We start from the raw sequence: 20,252 nt of genomic DNA, 5'->3' as shown, positions 1-20,252 counted from the left end.
TTGATAAAGCTTATAGTTAGAGATGGTTCAGGTCACTGGCAATTATTGTTAGTCACAGGAACCATCTCTTAGTTAAGCTGCAATAGACATAGACTGCTGGGGGACTTAATTTATACACTGAGCTCCTCTGTTTCCTTCTACCTCCTCTGTCCCATAACCTCCCATCATTGTCCCATGTTTAACTAACCTTGTCTCTTTCTGTCCAGTAGTTGTGCTTCTCTCCTCTCTCCCCCCCACCCCCACTCTTTCTCCCTCTCTGTCCTCACCCACAGGTATCATTGTACTCAAAGTTTGGTGTCTGTGATGGGCAGCTGCGGATCCAACCATCCTGCCTGCATCCAGTCCCTGGTCCTACCATCCTGCCTGTGCTCTGTTGTTGCTTGTTGTTGCTTGTTGCTGTTGCTGTGCTTTTCTATCTCTCTATCCTCTCACCCCAACCGGTCGAGGCAGATGGCCGCCCACATCCAGTCTGGTTCTGCTGGAGGTTTCTTCCTCGTTAGAGAGGGAGTTTTTCCTCTCCACTGTTGCTGTCAAATTAAATGCTTGCTGTATGTGGGATTTGTTGGGTTTAGTTGTGTGAGGTTTTAAACCTTACTTTGTAAAGTGCCTTGAAATAACTTTGTTGTGATTTGGCGCTATATAAATAAAATTGAATTGAATTGAATTGAATTCCATACTTTTCAACTTGTCAGCGTTAAAATATCGCGTGTTTTTTGTTACATTTTCAACTTTTCCATTAGTGTGTACTGTGTGAGCTACAGTAGAGTGCTTGATGTCACAGCTAGAGTGCGAGAGCGCGCTTTAAAGACAGAACTTCTGTCTAAAACTCATCACTACAGCCTCAATTTTTACTCTCTAAATCATAGTCGTACTTGTCTTCTTTCTAATGATGTGTCTGGCTATACCCTCAGACCTATACTTTAGTCGCTATCAACCAAAGCTCAGAGAGATCCTGACATTCTCCCATAGACTCTAACGATAATTTTCGGCAAACGTCTGGAGAAAAAAACAGGAGGAGACATATTTTGAAATTGCGACTGTGGCTACAAGCTTTCGTCCTCAAACATCAAATTAACTCCAGTTGTTCAGGGAAGCCTTGGCATTCATAAAATGAAAATATTTTTGTAATAAGTATTATGGTTTTGCTGGAATAAGCCTATTTATCAAGGGTAAAAGTCTGCTTTCACAGAGCAGAGTGAGCCTGATTTTCCCGCTTTTCGTCTCCATGGCGACGACGCAGGTGCAGATTTGACTGACAGGTCAACTGCTGATGCTCAGTGTATAGTGCAGTTCCATGCTTATTACTGATTAGTCAACTACACTATTGGGTTGTGTAGTAATTAAGCACACACTTCCTCTTAATCCTTTCAAAATAAAAGCACCAAGCCAAATGATTAGCTTTAATACCAACATTTCTGCTTTTAGATGGGTAATTATGACTATTTAAAGATAGAATAACAGTTTAGTAATTACCCACACATGCTTCCTCTACATCCTTTCAAAATAAAAGCACCAACGCTTCGAACCGTCTTCCAGGCCTTCGTCAATGAGGTTTTGGGCCCTATGATTAATCGCTTCGTATTCGTCTACCTTGATGACATTCTGGTTTTTTTCTAGCACGGAGGAGGAACACAAAGCTCATGTCCGCCAGGTTTTGAAGAGGCTGCTTGAACACCGTCTCTTTGTAAAAGCAGAGAAGTGCGACTTCCAAGTCAACACTGTATCGTTTCTCAGATTTATCGTGTCCCAGGGCAAAACCAGGGCGGTGGAAGAATGGCCGGTACCCCAGTGTCGGAGAGATGTTTAACGCTTCCTGGGCTTCGCCAATTTCTATCGTCGTTTAACATCTCTCCAGACTCCTTTTTAGTGGTCAACTGAGGCGGAGTCCCCCGTGTACCCGTGCATCGCATGCCGGACCCAACTGAAGGACAAAACAGCAGAACTAGTGTAAAGTAATTAGAAAAGCCACAAGTGTGCCGAAATAAATAAATTGGGGAAAAGTCTGAAAACATTTGATTATGGTCACAGGTCACAGAGATAGGAAGTTGTTCTAAATTGAACACACCTATACACATACACATGGCAGGAAATTTGCAGCAATGAAGGGATGTACTAGCAGTTTGCCCATCTAGTCGAAAGCATAGAAAGTATGACAGAGCAACCATAATACCTCCAATTGTAAGAAAACCTGATTCCATGACCTTTCCTATCTGTATAGTACGGGGGGAGGAATTGGAGCAGGTAACAGGAAGAAGAACACCAAAGATGAAGGATGCGGCAGGATTGGTGAAATGCAGCAAAGAAACATGGTACCCAAGAACAGCAACAGGTAATGTGACAGCCACCATCAAAATATGCATCACCAGCCCAAAAGCCCGCATGAAGTGCGCCCAAGTACTTTCAAACGGAGCACATGTAATTTATGAGAAAAACCTCACTGCAATCGTTCAATATAGACTAATAGATTTTGCTGAAGGCACAGCTCCATTAAGGGACATCTTCTGGACGTGCAAAAACAATGCCACAATAATGCCTCAATCACCGAGAAATTGAACGGGCATATGTGCCCCAGTAATTCTGACTTGACAATTGACGCTAATCACCCAGAAAACTGCACCAGCTAGTACCCGACCAAAAAGAAATGCACCACAGCAGTACACCCTAGCCAATTGGACATGGACGTACCACCCAGCAGAAGTCGGTGTAAAATAAATAAGTAGGGATGTACTTTAGGCTGACACATTCATAGTGTAACTAAACAACTGCTGTACTGTGGTTTACCTTTGAAATTAATATTAATACCAATAATAGTGTATGTGCACACACTCATACAAACATATACATATATCATATACATACACTTATGCATTGTTATACATAATCTCATAATAAGTAACAATAGAACATCACAACTTCCATATTCACACATTATTAATATTGATAGTGATAAGTACCAGTAATACTTACAGCTACGGTTAGAAAGCCTGTTTATCAGCTCAGGTGTTGAGTGTCCCACTGCAAGGTTAGTAAAGCTATATCCTAACATTGTTCACCCGAAAGGGTGAGGCAGATATTGGTACATGGACAGTGCCACTTGTGAAAGCCAGGGTGATGGGAAGAGCTCAGCCGCTACACCTGGCCAACGAGCAGAGGAAAGAATCCTAGCAGCCAGGTAGCCCACACACCTTCAGTTTCAGGATGGCAGGTATTGCGACCCAAGCTGCCCACACAGAACCCCCTGGGCAGGGCAGCAGCAGCCACACAGACAGCACCCGAGGTCAGAGTGGATCACCGTGGGTCAACGTTGTCCGCCCCATGAGAACCAGGGGCAAACACTCCCCCCAGTCGGCGGGTCGGCCTGAGAGAGTGAAGCCCAAGGACCTACAGCTGTTGGGGAGCCCGCTAGGAGAAGACCCAGTGCCCAGAGTGAGCTTAGCCCCAGTCCATTACCCCCACACGAGTGGAACGGGGGCCTACCCGATCGGCCCGACCATATCCAGGGTGGCTATCTGACTCAGTAGTGTCTCTCTCAGATTTTTAGGCCCAACAATAAGAATCTCGGTTTTATCTGAGTTTAGTTGAAGGAAGTTTTGGTACATCCAGGATTTGATGTTTTTTAAACAACCCTGAAGTTTGACTAGTTGATCTGTTTAATTTGGTTCCAAGGACATATATAGCTGAGTATCATCTGCGTAAAAATGAAAATTAATAGAATGCTTTCTAATAATCTCACCTAGAGGAGACATGTATTTATTTATTTAGAAAAGAGCGGAGAGTAACGCCGTACACACACAGCGGCAGCCAACCTCAGTAACCGGAAGTGACGCGATACGCTTAACGTCAATCAGCCAAAATCATATAAGTCAAGAAGTGCCAAGCGCACAATACAACTACTCATTGGATTATGTGTATGTATCAAAGTTCTGTCACAATAGAAAATACCTTCACATAAATTAAATTTCCATTACATTTCATCCCCTTTGAATATATGAAGTTATCCAGCTGGGTCATGAAGATGGCAGCAGCCCCACACTTGTCCTGGGAAGCCTCATTTCCTGTGGCATGAACAGCTGTTGAATACCAAGAGAACGGGGAGCGCAATGCTGTGAGAGAACGCGAGACTCTACGAGAACAGCACGAGAAATTCAACAAGGCGGCGCGACACCGGTAGTAAACAACAGCGCGACAAACTATCTGCCAATTAAAATAAATAAATAACTACCTCATTCTACGAAAAACAATCAACCATCTTACCATTCTGGGTAACACCGAAGAAGGTTTCAAGTACATCGACGAGTGCTTCGAGCGTCTGGTAATGGGGAAAAAGGACACGGCTCCAAACAAGATATCCCGTCCGTCTGACTCACCTGAGTCACCTTAAGCTAGCTCGGCGGATAGAAACATCACGGACATCCTGGAGTCCATTGAAAAAAAATAACAAGCTTCGACGAGCTTCACTTACTTTGCAAAGTGCTCATCATGCTTAATCACTCACTTTCCTTTCACTTTAATTTTCCTTCCCTTTAATCTTTTTCCATCACCTACTTTCACTCCACACTGTGTACATCCTTCTCTTTTAACACACAACTCAGAATACACAGGTACTCAAGATTAGCCACACACCTAAAGTCTGTCACACTACATACACACAAGACTAGTGATCCACAGCAGTCAGGTGTTATGAGTCTCCTCCCAACCTCAGAGGGCGGCACTGAGCAGCTGTTTCCTTCCGGGAACATCATTACCTGGGGGACTATTTTAGTAGAGGATGGAGACTCATCCAGTTGTCAGTGTGTCATGGTGGACTCTCTGTTTGCATCTGGCTTCCTGTATGACGGTTGGTTTTTTGTTGAGTTTGGATTGTGAACAGCCCTGCTACTCCTAATTTGGCTACGTTTGTAGAGATGTGCAGAGCCTTAGTCTGTCGTTTGTGAAAGTCTTGTTACTCCTGGTTATATTATTGCCTACTCAGTGCTGCGACCTATTGTGTCCTGTTTTGTAGCAACTTCTGTTTAGTGTTATTCCTCTGTTTAGTTAGTTTGGTCCTGCTTTGCAGTGCTCCTCAGTTTAGTTGGTGAACCTTTTTCCTACTCTTTAGTGACCCTCTGTTTTGTGTAGTATAATAAATATATTGTTTGTATTCTGTCATCCTCGCCTGTTACTGCTTGTGGGTTCCGTCCTGTTTGGTCTTGGGGGGTTTGTAACATCAGGTAAGTTATGACACCACTGAAGATTGTCACTTGGAATGTACGTGAAATCAATAAGAAGGAGAAACTATTTAAAATATTTAATCATCTAAAAACCCTACAAGCAGACATTTCTTTACTACAGGAAACTCAAAACCCATAACTATAGATTACACTCTGGCATCAACAGAGTTTCCACATGCTTACTTACAATTCTAAACAAAGATTGGTTGCCATCCTGATAAATAAAAAGATTAACTTTACTAACGATACCATTGTAGATCCAGAAGGGAGATATATAATAATTAATATCTTAATAGGAAACATTGAATATTGCATAGCTAATGTGTATGGTCCTAATGTTAACGACCCCTCTTTTTTCACAGCTTTTTCATATCACTGTCTGCTCACTCTGGTTCCAAACTTATAGTAGGAGGGGACTTTAATTTAGTATTTAACCCAGAGTTTGACAGGCTAAGCAAAGCTGTGAGCAACAGGAACTGGCAATCAGTAAAGACCTTAAAACCTTAAAACAGTACATGGATGACTTCGGTCTCTGTGACACATAGCGTTCTCTTCATCCTACATGTGGTAAATTTGTAGCCAACCAATTAAAAAATAATAAAGCGAAACAAATCATCCATTCAATAACTAATGGAAATGGAAATATGAAATGGAATATTACTCATGATCCCCATGAAATAAATGATACCTTTAAAAACTTTTATCAAGAGTTATATATGTCCCAAATAGATCCATCCGCCATAGAGGAGTTTCTGAATAAACTAGAACTGCCAAAGCTAAAGTAAGAACAATCCACAACTCTAGACTCATTGTTATCTTTGGCAGAACTACATGAAGCTCTGCAGGAGATACCCAATAAAAAAGCTCCAGGACCAGATGGATTTCCCACCTATATTTTATAAGGAGTTCTGATCCATGCTGGCACCCAGCTTTTACAAAATGGTAGTTGAGATTAAACAACAGCATTCATTACCCACAAATATAAGATAAGATAAGATAAGATAAGATAAGATAAGATAAGATAAGATAAGATAAGATAAGATAAGATAAGATAAGATAAGATAAGATAAGATAAGATAAGATAAGATAAGAAAACCTTTAATAGTCCTGCAGTGGGGAAATTACTTCTCACAACAGCAGTACAGATAATCCAGAATACAGCTACAGAACAGTTGGCACAGTACAAAGCAGTACAGTACAGTTGGAGTGAGTATGAGGTCATTGCAGGGTTATTGCACAGTAATGGGTATAAGATTTGTAACAATATACATCATTGTTCACAGATTTACACAAATATTGTGCAGAGCAGGTTGCTATTTAAACCACTGATGCAGTGGGTGAGTGACTGCAGTGGGAAGTGGTCAACAGTTCTGATTGTACAGTCTGACAGCAGCAGGTAGGAAGGATCTACGATATCTCTCCTTTACACAGCGAGGGTGGATCAGTCTGCTACTGAAGCTGCTCTCCAGAGCAGTGAGTCCTCCAGTGGGTGAGAGTCCTGGTCCATGATGGATGTCAGTTTAGCCAGGACCCTTCTCTCACCTACCTCCTGCACCGTGTCCAGAGTGCAGCCCATGACAGAGCTGGACTTCTTGAAGATCCTGTCCAGTCTCTTCCTGTCCCTCATTGTGTGTCACAATTCATGTCATTTCCTGTTTTAACCTGAAAGGACTTCCTGTTCTCGTCTCAGCTGTTCACATTCCGGTTCACTATGCACACCTGACAATAATCTAGTAATCAGACTCTGTATTTAAGCACCACCTCAGCCCACAGTCAGACGCCAGATTGTCAAGTCATCGTACTACTATCCAGCGTTCTAGTGATTGTCTCTTGTTTTTGATCCTGCTTACTCCTGACCACCGATTCCCGTCTGACCCTTGTGTGTACCTTCGCTTGGATATCGACCTTTGCACGACCGTCTGACCAGTGAGTTGTCTAGTCCTTACCTGTACCGTCGCCGAGCTTCCCTGTGTATCGAACCATTGCCTGCCTCCTGGACCTGATCTTGCCTGCTCCTTGCCTGTACCGAAAGACTGAGCCATTCTGTGTATGACCTGGACCGATTGACACTGTTTGTGGAATAAACTCTGATTCCTTCCTCTATACTCCTGTGCGCTGTGCATTTGGGTCCTCCTCCGTGTGTTCTGACAGAACAATCTGGCCAGACTTGGACCCAGCCAGCGCCAGCCTGCACCCAGGTTTGTTACAGTTTTTCTTTGTTGTTGTCTGTTCGTTCGGCTCCGCGCATAACCACGCATCGGAGTGATGGAGTTTTTTTCCCAGAGCTTACCGACAGGACATTCGCGGCGATTTCCAGAGGCTAACTAAGGAATATGCAGAAGCAGGCAGTCCCAAGGTCCGGCTCGGCGTTGTAAATATGGCCATTGAAATCCTGGAGGACAAGTTTTGGTGGCGTGAGTACCCCTGAGTGCAGGCACTCTTTGACGGGCTCCAGCTGATGCGGAGGGATTTGGCACGCATGCTGCGCGCACCGTCTGCCCGTGTCTCCGCAGCCGTTCCTGCCGCCAATCCAGCAGATCATGTTCACGTTCCTGTCACCGCTCCGGCGCCTCCAACCCAAGCTCCCAATGCCGCCGCCTCCGTTTGCCATTCGGACCCAGCTGCAGAGACCCAGCCCCCACCGGACGGTCAGCCGCAGGCGCCCCAGACGACGTCGGCACGGTTCCGGGGTCCAGGGCCCAGAGACCTCGGTCGCGGTGGCCGAGCAGCTCTCCTCTCCGGCAGAGGATTCCCTCGGTTCCCCTACTGACTGTGTCATGTCAATTGCAGGCATACCCAATAGCGTCGCACGACGGATCCACCTCCACTGTTCTCCCCCGGTTGCGTTCCTCTTTTCCCACCTAATGGACACTGCTGATTTGACAGCAGACCAGGGCACAAGGGAACAACTATTTGAGGAGGCAGCTGCCCTCATCCTGAGGGAACCTGCCCTGCGTGCGGCCCTGCAACTACCGGGCCTGCAGCCAGCAGCCACGCCAGATCCCATGTCTCAGCCAAGTCAGTTTTGTCACGCTCAGGCTCCAGTGCAGCCCTGTCACGCTCAGGCTCCAGTGCAGCCCTGCCACGCTCAGGTTCCAGTGCAGCCCTGCCACGCTCAGGTTCCAGTGCAGCCCTGCCACGCTCAGGTTCCAGTGCAGCCCTGCCACGCTCAGGCCCCAGCCCCAGTCCAGTCGTGCTCTGCTCAGGCCCCAGCCCCAGGCCAGTCGTGCTCTGCTCAGGCTCTAGCCCCAGTCCAGTCGTGCTCTGCTCAGGCTCTAGCCCCAGTTCAGTCGTGCTCTGCTCAGGCTCTAGCCCCAGTTCAGTCGTGCTCTGCTCAGGCTCTAGCCCCAGTCACGTCCAGGTCCCAGTCCAGTCGAGTCACGTCCAGGTCCCAGTCCAGTCGAGTCACGTCCGGGTCCCAGTCCAGTCGAGACACGTTCGGGTTCCAGTCCAGTCGAGTCACGCTCAGGCCTTGTCCCTTGTCACACCCAATCAGGCCCGACGTCTACTCCGTCGAGCTCGGCAGCTGCAAGCAGCCATGCCAGCTCCAGAGAGGACGCCGTCTCAGTTCCTGTCGGCCCTGTAGAGGTCGTTCCAGTTCCTGTTCCTGTCGGCCCTGTAGAGGTCGTTCCAGTTCCTGTTCCTGTCGACCCTGTAGAGGTCGTTGCAGTCCCTGTCCCTGTCGGCCCTGTAGAGGTCAGGCCAGGAGGAGGTCGCGCCGGCTGCAGTTCCTGCCGCAGCTCCCGCCGACCTCCAGGAGGAGGTCGCGCCGGCTGCAGTTCCTGTTACAGTTCCTGCCAGCCTCCAGGAGGAGGAGGCTCGGCTCCGGCCGCACCTGCATCGGTTCCTGGCGGCTCGGCTCTGGCCGTACCTGCATCGGTTCCTGGCGGCTCGGCTCTGGCCGCACCTGCATCGGTTCCTGGCGGTCCGGCGCCGACCACGTCTGCATCGGTTCCTGGCGGTCCGGCGCCGACCACGTCTGCATCGGTTCCTGGCGGTCCGGCGCCGACCATGTCTGCATCGGTTCCTGGTGGTCCGGCGCCGACCACGTCTCCACGTCTGTCCTCGTCTCTGGTTCCGGCCTCGCCTCCACGTCTGTCCTCGTTTCTGGTTCCGGCCTCGCCTCCACGGCTGTCCTCGTTTCTGGTTCATCTGCTGGATTCATCTATTTTTTTTTTTTCCACACGTAGCAGATGAAAATTGTCCAGTGCGACGATCGAGTCCGGGATAAGTGACGTCAGCCAGGTCTCTGTGAACAGCAGGATACTGCTCGTTCTGTACTTGAGCTGGTGCCGTGTGAGCGCCGCAAGCTCGTCCATCTTGTTGGGGAGAGATCTCACGTTCCCCATGATGACGGAGGGGACAGCGGGCCTGAAGCGTCTCATTTTCTCCCATCGTAGTGTTCCGGCGCAGCGCCCACGTCGGGTCTTCACCAGCAACTCAGCGGGGATCTTGTGTTTGTCTCTGGGCAGAACTATGATCAGCTGCTCCGCGGTGTAAACAATGCGCACTCTGGCCCCGACGCACATCGTAGCTTTAAAAAACGGCGTTTGTACTGCGCCAAACTTGAAGTGAAGAAAGTAATAAATAGAAGTAAGAGGACAGGAGCTGTTGTGACCAGCAGCCAGCTCAACCAGCGCCCGATAAAAAATATATATATATATGAATCCTGGTTCCATAAGCCTGCTCCAAAAACCAGGAAAATACACTACACTCCCATGAAGTTATAGACCAATTTCACTAATAAATGTAGATCTAAAAATAGTGTGTAAAGCACTTGCTAGAAGATTAGAAAAAATCACTCCATATATAATTCACTCTGATCAAACAGGCTTCGTTAAAGGTGGACAGTCAACAAACAATATGAACAAATTAATTATGTCACCACCCATAAACTAGTGTGAGCCATCGTCTCCTTAGATGCAGAAAAAGCTTTCGATAGAGTGAACTGGAAGTTTCTTTTAGCCACTCTGCAGAAAAATTCGGCATCGGGAAATCATTCATAGAATGAATCCAAATATTATACAGCTCAGCTAACGCCGCAGTCCGAACAAACAACCAGATCTCACTAAGGTTTAATCTGCATAGAGGGACAAGACAGGGCTGCCCACTTTCCCCATCACTATTTGCAATATTGATTGAACCTCTAGCCGCAGCTATAAGACAGCATGAAGGGATTACTGGAATATCGACCAAATCAGTAAATCATAAAATATGTTTATATGCTGACGATGTGTTACTGTTTCTCCTGGAGCCACAGATGTCTCTTCCTACTGTACAACTATCAGTCTCATAGATGAATTCTCAGAACTTTCAGAATACTAATATTAACTGGACCAAATCTATAGTGCTACCACTTAACCTTAAAGTGACTAACATCTCTTCTACCACACTCCATTCAGGGAACATAAATACTTGGACATTGAATTGTTGTGTAGGCTATCAGAGCTTATTGATCTGAATTACAATCCATTATTAAAACAAATAGAAGCCAACCTCAAAAGATGGCAGTCCTTACCCATTTCACTTATGGGAAGAATTGCCACCATAAAAATGAAGATCCTGCCAAAAATTAATTACATATTCTCAATGAATCCAACTCAGCCAGCCCAGCTGTGGTTTAGGACATTAGACTCATACATCTCACAGTTTCTGTGGAAAACCAAGCCACCACGAATTAGTTTAAAAACTCTTCAAAAATCCAATTGCTGCGGCGGCCTAGAACTACCTAACTTCCACCACTATTTTCTTGCCAATAGACTGAACCATGTCCACAAATAGATAAAACCCATGCCAGCAGACTCCTCCTGGATAGACATTGAACAAACATTTTGTGGAAATATTAAAGTTGTAGATCTCCCCCTTATCAGCACCAAAATCAAACATCATAGTTGTTACCAGAGCATTAGCATAAAAGCATCTCTGACAGCCTGGTGGGATTTTCTTAAAATTAATGGGTCTTCGCTTACTATTTGCCAAAACACACCCCTCTGGAACAATCCAGACATCATACAAAACAAAAAGGCAATATACTTTCCAACTTAGCATATCAAAGGGATAACACATCTGAAACATGTTTTCACAAGAGACAAGATTCCCTGTTTTGAAGAATTAGTGTCCCATAGAGATGTCCAACTCGAGACCTCCTACTCGACTCAGCGTCGATCTTTTGAAGCGGAAGTGTCGTCAAGCAGAATCTCGAGCGCGTTCCGAATCACGTGACCAATGAGAGTGAGAGGTGTCGATACATCACGTGACTGCCAAGCGGCTTAAGTGCACTTTGAACGGACGGTTGTTTTAATATGGCAGAGCTTTATAAACCCGGCAAGCGGTCCGGAGATGATCTATAAGATGATAGATGATCTATAAGATACACAGGTTTCACATTACAGACATCTGTAATGTATTTATGACAAGTTCAAAATGTAATTAAAGACTAAAACTACATTTTGACAAGTCGCAATTCCAATACAAATATCTTTATTAGTCAGACATCAGTGCCGTGCAAACGGCTCTTCTCCAAAGAGAATGTGATTTAAGGAGTCATATCATGCTTTTCATTCTAAAAAATATTAGACTTTAATGTCTCAGTAAGTTCTCTGTAAATTTTCATCCCATAAAACCCTTTAGATCGTCCACACTGCCCCTGTCAATGTGTGGTTTTCACTCTCCATCAGCAAACGCTGTGTTTTCTGGGCGTGTCGCAAGCGAAGCTGCTCACCACACCTCTGTGCGGAAGCGCATACCTTTTTTGTTGTTGTTGTTTTTTTTTAAATTGGCTCCATGGATACGAGCCACCGCACGGTTAGGATACAATAGGTGGCAGTAGTGCGACATTGAGAATGCAATCCACCGCAATCCTCCACAGAAGAAGACCCACTACAGAACTGCACGACATTAGTCAGCTGGTTCGTAGCGTAGTAGAACCATACGTCTACGATCCCGAATCTGACCCTGAAGCTGAAGAGGAGGCTGTTGAAGTCACCACATTTCGGCTGATGCAAGATGTGTCTCATTGGTAATGTCGCATTTACTTCAATTTAATTGATTTATGTAATTTGCAAAGCGACTAGCGGTTGCTAATGCGAATGCTAAATGGCGTGTGCAGCTTCAATATTCACAACACGACTTACCTGAAAAACTCTCGTTAATAGAAAACACTACTTTAGCTTACATTATACAAATAAATAAGTTTGAGAGCATAGCTGAAATAATATAAATACATTTTACATTTACACATTTCACTGTTTTTGTCTTACTTGTGCTGCTGCTCTGACAATTTTATTTAAAAAATGTGCATTAATATTTAGAGCAATCACTGCATGACCTACCTGGGAACAAAAAGCATTGGTTCAAATTATATATTGACCTAACGTATTTTTACTGCTTTTAATTATGTTTTTTGTCATTCATGATAAATTTGACAGTAATATGTCTCTGTATCTAAAATTGTTACAGGTATCTAGTCTACAGAGGCTAGTGAGCTGGTGCTGAGGATTCCTGGGGTGAAGAATCTGAGTTGCCATCTCTTCATGCTTGGGTTGTAGATGAAGGCAGTTTCCTGATGGATAAAACACTAAAACACTCATAGTATGATTGATGTAGACCACCTGTAGAATAACTCCTTTACCGTTTGAGTAAAAATGTGTTTTTTGTGAGTGCAACACTCATTAAGAATTTTTTTAACTTTATTTATATATAATTTATATGCGTTTTATTTATGGCCGCTTCAACTTTATAGCTTACCATATTAGAAAGAGAAAAACATGTAATTTCAATACTATGATTTCCTAAATAAAAGTGTTTTCCCTTCAGAAACAGAGTTCAGTGAAATACATAATAGTTAAAGCCAACTTTATTGTAAACCAAAAAAATACACCACTACTCCAAAGCTAGAACAAACTGTTACCTTCACACTCCAATGTGCAATGTATAGGTTACTGAGTTAATTAAGAAGTCTGGGGGTTTGAGGACGAAGGAGAAGCTTTTGCAGGGCCTTGCAGACGAAATGCATGAAAGTAGGGTAAACAGGGAGATGTGGTGATCCTTGTTCTCATCACTATTTGGAAGACTGAGCGGAAGCAGTCCTCTACCAGATGGAAGCTGTGGCTGTCCTCACCATCACCTCATCAAAACAAAAGGTAGTGCAATCAGAATTGTAGATTAGTGAAATGTTAATTATTATGTAGGTCAAAACCTTCTCTAATGTAAGAACACACAATACCAGACAAAAAATTAAACCAAACAAGAGGACAGGCCTGTCTGTGCTAAAACAACAGATAAACAGTTGTTACAATTCAAATATAAAATCTAAACAGTATATACCAATTAAAATCTTCTATTACCTATCTTACTGTTGGTACATACAAACTTACATACCTTCACTCCTGAGCTGGGCAGCAGATGTCTGTGTACCAACAGTCTGCAGTGATTTCTCTGTTTGACAGCCTCCTTGCATGTGGGCAACTGGGATTTGCCCTCCTACAGTATAGAAAAAACTGTTACATTTACTGTAAATTGTATTGGTCCTACAAATATAATGGCTATGGTACAAGCTATCGGTAACTGACCAGATAAGCAGCAGGTATTGTAGAGATGTGACTAATTAGCAACTAAGCTTGAAACACAACACAGTAATCATTCCAACTAATCATGTTAGAATTTGATAGAACAATGACATAACCCCAAATCACAAGTTGATTTAGGCTGGACAGGACGGGGTAATAAACATAACCGCGTTCATCTGCAGGTTCTTTTTGTAGCGATCGACCAGCTGTAGCTCTAAAGTGCAAAGGCCTACAGGCATGCTAACGGCTAACGCAACACACAAACAGGAGCGGCAGCACGTCAACAGGACAAAAGCTCGATCCACCGCTTCCTGCCTGTCGCCGATCGAAGGCCCATCGCTATTAGCTGTTCCCCACACAGGTGTGTGGTTGCACCAACTCAGAGTAGCACATTTGAAAGGGGAAAAGGCTCAGTTGACTCACTGTAGCCGTTAGCGACGCTAGCGATTAGCTTGTCTCACATGTGGGTTACTGCATTTTAAACAGACCCAACTAACATATTTAGATATCACAAGTATCAAGCACAAACTTACTACAGCGAGCTAGATCCACCGCTTCCTGTCTGTCGCCGCTGGAAGGGCGATAAAGATCAGCTGTTCCCCACAGGTGTATGTGATTACAGAAAAAGGACAGACGCTAGACCCACCGCTCCCTGTCTGTAGCCGCTCGATGCCGATAGTCATTAGCTTTTCTCCACACAGGTGTGTGGCTGCAGGAGCCCACATGAGCACATTTGAAGGGGACAAAGGCTCGGTCGACTGGCGGTAGCCGTTAGCATAGCTAGCTAGTAACTTGCCCCACACATAGGTTACTACATTTTAAACGGACAAACTAACATTTTAAAACATTATAAATATCAAGCATGTACTTACTTCAGTGAGTGGATGACGGACTTTAGGAATAGGTCCTTTTTTTCCAACAGGAGCCGTGAAACAAATCCAGCATTGTACGCACCCTCGTTTGAAATGCACATACGTATAAATGCTGAGGCAGTGTTTCTGGCACCGGTCCGTTAAAAATAAAAGTGACCCACAAATCCTCACTTGTTGATCCCTTGGTAAAGTGAAGAGACTTTGGTGTTGGTTAGAACACCTAAGAACCGAACTATTTCTATGGGAGGACTTGGGCGCTGCCGTGCTGGTCTGTTCACGGTGAGTGAGAGGGGGGAAATGGCGGAAGTCCAGTTTTGGTTCGGGATCATTGTGGGGGTGGTGGTTCAGGATTTGCAAGGAGAACTTTCAACCAGTGTGACGACAACTGGGCCACGACCTCAGAGTAGGTCGTGGCTGTTTTCATTGGATGAGAAAATTTACGTTTTTAAAATGTGAAAAAAGCAGGAAATGCATTTCTACCGTGCTCAGTGTGTGTATATGTGACCCATAGAGTCATAGGGACGCTCCAAAATGTCTAAAAAGTGGATTTTGCATGATATGGGCCCTTTAAAGTCATGTTCTGTGGAAAAATAAAATGAAATAAAGGTCTTTGATTAAACTAACTGACAAACATGTCTCCTCAATGTAGTAATAAACATAGTTGCAGAAGAACAAATACAGCTCTAATAACATCGGACATCAAACATGTTTGCCACATCAAGGCCACTTATACATTATTATCCAGAGAGAAACACAATTACACACCTTTGATTAAATAAGTTTTATTTGACAATAAAACATAGACTGTGATCCTGAACAACCACGTATCAGAGAGGGTTTGATGGTCAGTCTGCTCAAGCAGTTCTCACGCACAACCAGCAGATGCCGTTGTTCTGACTGTGTCATGATGGTGTCGAGCAATGTGTCGATTTCAGCCCAACTGTGTCATAGTTGCTCAGTGATTCATGAGGCTTCGATTTCGCCATCTCTAGTGTCCCACTGTGACGGTCACCCCGCCACAGTGAGTTTAATGTGTTACCTTTCTGTGTTCTGGGGATTCCTCCTCTGGGTGGAAAGAGCGGGCGCCACCTAAGCAGGGCTTAAAGGGCCCATATCATGCAAAATCCACTTTTTAGACATTTTGGAGCGTCCCTATGACTCTATGGGTCACATATACACACACTGAGCACGGTAGAAATGCATTTCCTGCTTTTTTCACATTTTAAAAACGTAAATTTTCTCATCCAATGAAAACAGCCACGACCTACTCTGAGGTCGTGTCCCAGTTGTCGTCACACTGGTTGAAAGTTCTCCTTGCAAATCCTGAACCACCACCCCCACAATGATCCCGAACCAAAACTGGACTTCCGCCATTTCCCCTCTCTCACTCACCGTGAACAGACCAGCACGGCAGCGCCCAAGTCCTCCCATAGAAATAGTTCGGTTCTTAGGTGTTCTAACCAACACCAAAGTCTCTTCACTTTACCAAGGGATCAACAAGTGAGGATTTGTGGGTCACTTTTATTTTTAACGGACCGGTGCCAGAAACACTGCCTCAGCATTTATACGTATGTGCATTTCAAACGAGGGTGCGTACAATGCTGGATTTGTTTCACGGCTCCTGTTGGAAAAAAAGGACCTATTCCTAAAGTCCGTCATCCACTCACTGCAGTAAGTACATGCTTGATATTTATAATGTTTTAAAATGTTAGTTTGTCCGTTTAAAATGTAGTAACCTATGTGTGGGGCAAGTTACTAGCTAGCTATGCTAACGGCTACAGCCAGTCGACCGAGCCTTTGTCCCCTTCAAATGTGCTCATGTGGGCTCCTGCAGCCACACACCTGTGTGGAGAAAAGCTAATGACTATCGGCATCGAGCGGCTACAGACAGGGAGCGGTGGGTCTAGCGTCTGTCCTTTTTCTGTAATCACATACACCTGTGGGGAACAGCTGATCTTTATCGCCCTTCCAGCGGCGACAGACAGGAAGCGGTGGATCTAGCTCGCTGTAGTAAGTTTGTGCTTGATACTTGTGATATCTAAATATGTTAGTTGGGTCTGTTTAAAATGCAGTAACCCACATGTGAGACAAGCTAATCGCTAGCGTCGCTAACGGCTACAGTGAGTCAACTGAGCCTTTTCCCCTTTCAAATGTGCTACTCTGAGTTGGTGCAACCACACACCTGTGTGGGGAACAGCTAATAGCGATGGGCCTTCGATCGGCGACAGGCAGGAAGCGGTGGATCGAGCTTTTGTCCTGTTGACGTGCTGCCGCTCCTGTTTGTGTGTTGCGTTAGCCGTTAGCATGCCTGTAGGCCTTTGCACTTTAGAGCTACAGCTGGTCGATCGCTACAAAAAGAACCTGCAGATGAACGCGGTTATGTTTATTACCCCGTCCTGTCCAGCCTAAATCAACTTGTGATTTGGGGTTATGTCATTGTTCTATCAAATTCTAACATGATTAGTTGGAATGATTACTGTGTTGTGTTTCAAGCTTAGTTGCTAATTAGTCACATCTCTACAATACCTGCTGCTTATCTGGTCAGTTACCGATAGCTTGTACCATAGCCATTATATTTGTAGGACCAATACAATTTACAGTAAATGTAACAGTTTTTTCTATACTGTAGGAGGGCAAATCCCAGTTGCCCACATGCAAGGAGGCTGTCAAACAGAGAAATCACTGCAGACTGTTGGTACACAGACATCTGCTGCCCAGCTCAGGAGTGAAGGTATGTAAGTTTGTATGTACCAACAGTAAGATAGGTAATAGAAGATTTTAATTGGTATATGCTGTTTAGATTTTATATTTGAATTGTAACAACTGTTTATCTGTTGTTTTAGCACAGACAGGCCTGTCCTCTTGTTTGGTTTAATTTTTTGTCTGGTATTGTGTGTTCTTACATTAGAGAAGGTTTTGACCTACATAATAATTAACATTTCACTAATCTACAATTCTGATTGCACTACCTTTTGTTTTGATGAGGTGATGGTGAGGACAGCCACAGCTTCCATCTGGTAGAGGACTGCTTCCGCTCAGTCTTCCAAATAGTGATGAGAACAAGGATCACCACATCTCCCTGTTTACCCTACTTTCATGCATTTCGTCTGCAAGGCCCTGCAAAAGCTTCTCCTTCGTCCTCAAACCCCCAGACTTCTTAATTAACTCAGTAACCTATACATTGCACATTGGAGTGTGAAGGTAACAGTTTGTTCTAGCTTTGGAGTAGTGGTGTATTTTTTTGGTTTACAATAAAGTTGGCTTTAACTATTATGTATTTCACTGAACTCTGTTTCTGAAGGGAAAACACTTTTATTTAGGAAATCATAGTATTGAAATTACATGTTTTTCTCTTTCTAATATGGTAAGCTATAAAGTTGAAGCGGCCATAAATAAAACGCATATAAATTATATATAAATAAAGTTAAAAAAATTCTTAATGAGTGTTGCACTCACAAAAAACACATTTTTACTCAAACGGTAAAGGAGTTATTCTACAGGTGGTCTACATCAATCATACTATGAGTGTTTTAGTGTTTTATCCATCAGGAAACTGCCTTCATCTACAACCCAAGCATGAAGAGATGGCAACTCAGATTCTTCACCCCAGGAATCCTCAGCACCAGCTCACTAGCCCCTGTAGACTAGATACCTGTAACAATTTTAGATACAGAGACATATTACTGTCAAATTTATCATGAATGACAAAAAACATAATTAAAAGCAGTAAAAATACGTTAGGTCAATATATAATTTGAACCAATGCTTTTTGTTCCCAGGTAGGTCATGCAGTGATTGCTCTAAATATTAATGCACATTTTTTAAATAAAATTGTCAGAGCAGCAGCACAAGTAAGACAAAAACAGTGAAATGTGTAAATGTAAAATGTATTTATATTATTTCAGCTATGCTCTCAAACTTATTTATTTGTATAATGTAAGCTAAAGTAGTGTTTTCTATTAACGAGAGTTTTTCAGGTAAGTCGTGTTGTGAATATTGAAGCTGCACACGCCATTTAGCATTCGCATTAGCAACCGCTAGTCGCTTTGCAAATTACATAAATCAATTAAATTGAAGTAAATGCGACATTACCAATGAGACACATCTTGCATCAGCCGAAATGTGGTGACTTCAACAGCCTCCTCTTCAGCTTCAGGGTCAGATTCGGGATCGTAGACGTATGGTTCTACTACGCTACGAACCAGCTGACTAATGTCGTGCAGTTCTGTAGTGGGTCTTCTTCTGTGGAGGATTGCGGTGGATTGCATTCTCAATGTCGCACTACTGCCACCTATTGTATCCTAACCGTGCGGTGGCTCGTATCCATGGAGCCAATTTAAAAAAAAACAACAACAACAAAAAAGGTATGCGCTTCCGCACAGAGGTGTGGTGAGCAGCTTCGCTTGCGACACGCCCAGAAAACACAGCGTTTGCTGATGGAGAGTGAAAACCACACATTGACAGGGGCAGTGTGGACGATCTAAAGGGTTTTATGGGATGAAAATTTACAGAGACCTTACTGAGACATTAAAGTCTAATATTTTTTAGAATGAAAAGCATGATATGACTCCTTAAAATACCACGACCAGGAAGCGGAGGAGGCCAACTGTGCGTGCCTGGAGGGGGAATCTACCGCTTATGATTTTATTATTAGGCTTATGTTGGGGATTTGCTTAATGGGAGTTACTGAAGTTGTTACGTTGTTTATTGTGTAAATATTATTCATGTTTAATCTTGTATTTGTATCTAGTTTAGTGGTTGAGGTTGATTGGCGGTTTATTTCTGTTACCTTCTTTGAGCTGTAGGCTAGCCTGTGTCTTTATAAACCCCTGGTTTGTGTGACATGGAGGTCAGTTATGTTTGGTTTAAGTGGTAGTTGCTGTCTGTTTAGTTGACCGCAATTTAAGTTAAAGGGCCCGTTTAGAACTGTTATTTAGGTTGAATTTTGTGACCCTGGAGTTGTAGTATTGTTAATCTTGAGTATTTCTTAATAAATTATATTTTTTGTTGGATTCATTCCTGGGTTCCTAAGACTTACTGCGCGGTCCCTCACACCCACTATGAAATCACTAGTGCCAATTTCTTTTCAAGATCTAAGTGGGCTTGATCTAGAGACAAACTCATCACACACACTTCTTTCTGCCCTCTGTGTCGCAAAGAAAATCATCCTTATGAACTGGAAAACTAAAAAAATGAAGCATTACTCAATACCTGAGCAGCTTGTTAGATTACACCACATTAGACACATTTTCTGCTTCGTCAAATCAATGACCAAAACTATACAGTACTCTGATTTATTCCATTTCCAGGTAAGGATGCATGGAGCTCGGGTGCTGTGTCATGTCTGGCACAGTGGTGGGGGGGTGACTGCCTACCTAAGGAACCAGGATAACGGGGCTGGTGGATTCTGGGCTGGCTGCATGGGTCCCCTGCGGTGGGGGTGTGGTGGCTGCTGAGAGTAGGGCCATTTTGAGGGTCGGCGTGTGCCTGTCTCCGGGGAGCGGAGGCGAGCCTCCCTGCCGGTGTGCGGGGGCGGACCTGGGGGTGGAGACCTGGGTGACCTGTGCCCGGAGGGGTCCCTCTGGGGGTGTCTACCTGTGAGG

General features: G+C 44.3%; 4 long non-coding RNA genes across 4 annotated transcripts; 2 read left to right on the top strand and 2 right to left on the bottom strand.

The window, feature by feature from the left end:
• Positions 1–11,745: 11,745 nt before the first annotated feature.
• Positions 11,746–13,028, top strand: LOC129604435 (uncharacterized). The gene is made up of 2 exons (XR_008695284.1): positions 11,746–12,228; positions 12,669–13,028. It is a non-coding gene; the product is annotated as an uncharacterized LOC129604435 (long non-coding RNA).
• Positions 13,029–13,047: 19 nt separating this feature from the next.
• LOC129604429 (uncharacterized) lies at positions 13,048–14,988 on the bottom strand. The gene is made up of 3 exons (XR_008695277.1): positions 14,650–14,988; positions 13,590–13,691; positions 13,048–13,335 (listed from the first exon to the last, which is right to left on the bottom strand). It is a non-coding gene; the product is annotated as an uncharacterized LOC129604429 (long non-coding RNA).
• Positions 14,989–15,177: 189 nt separating this feature from the next.
• On the top strand, positions 15,178–17,922 carry LOC129604430 (uncharacterized). Its single transcript, XR_008695278.1, has 2 exons — positions 15,178–16,320; positions 17,279–17,922. It is a non-coding gene; the product is annotated as an uncharacterized LOC129604430 (long non-coding RNA).
• Positions 17,923–17,941: 19 nt separating this feature from the next.
• On the bottom strand, positions 17,942–19,561 carry LOC129604433 (uncharacterized). Its single transcript, XR_008695283.1, has 2 exons — positions 18,742–19,561; positions 17,942–18,301 (listed from the first exon to the last, which is right to left on the bottom strand). It is a non-coding gene; the product is annotated as an uncharacterized LOC129604433 (long non-coding RNA).
• Between the last annotated feature and the right edge of the window lie 691 nt (positions 19,562–20,252).

The sequence above is a fragment of the Betta splendens genome, chromosome 8, assembly GCF_900634795.4.
Source record: "Betta splendens chromosome 8, fBetSpl5.4, whole genome shotgun sequence".
NCBI classification, from domain to species: Eukaryota; Metazoa; Chordata; class Actinopteri; order Anabantiformes; family Osphronemidae; genus Betta; species Betta splendens.
This window is presented reverse-complemented; position numbering and strand designations above follow the sequence as displayed.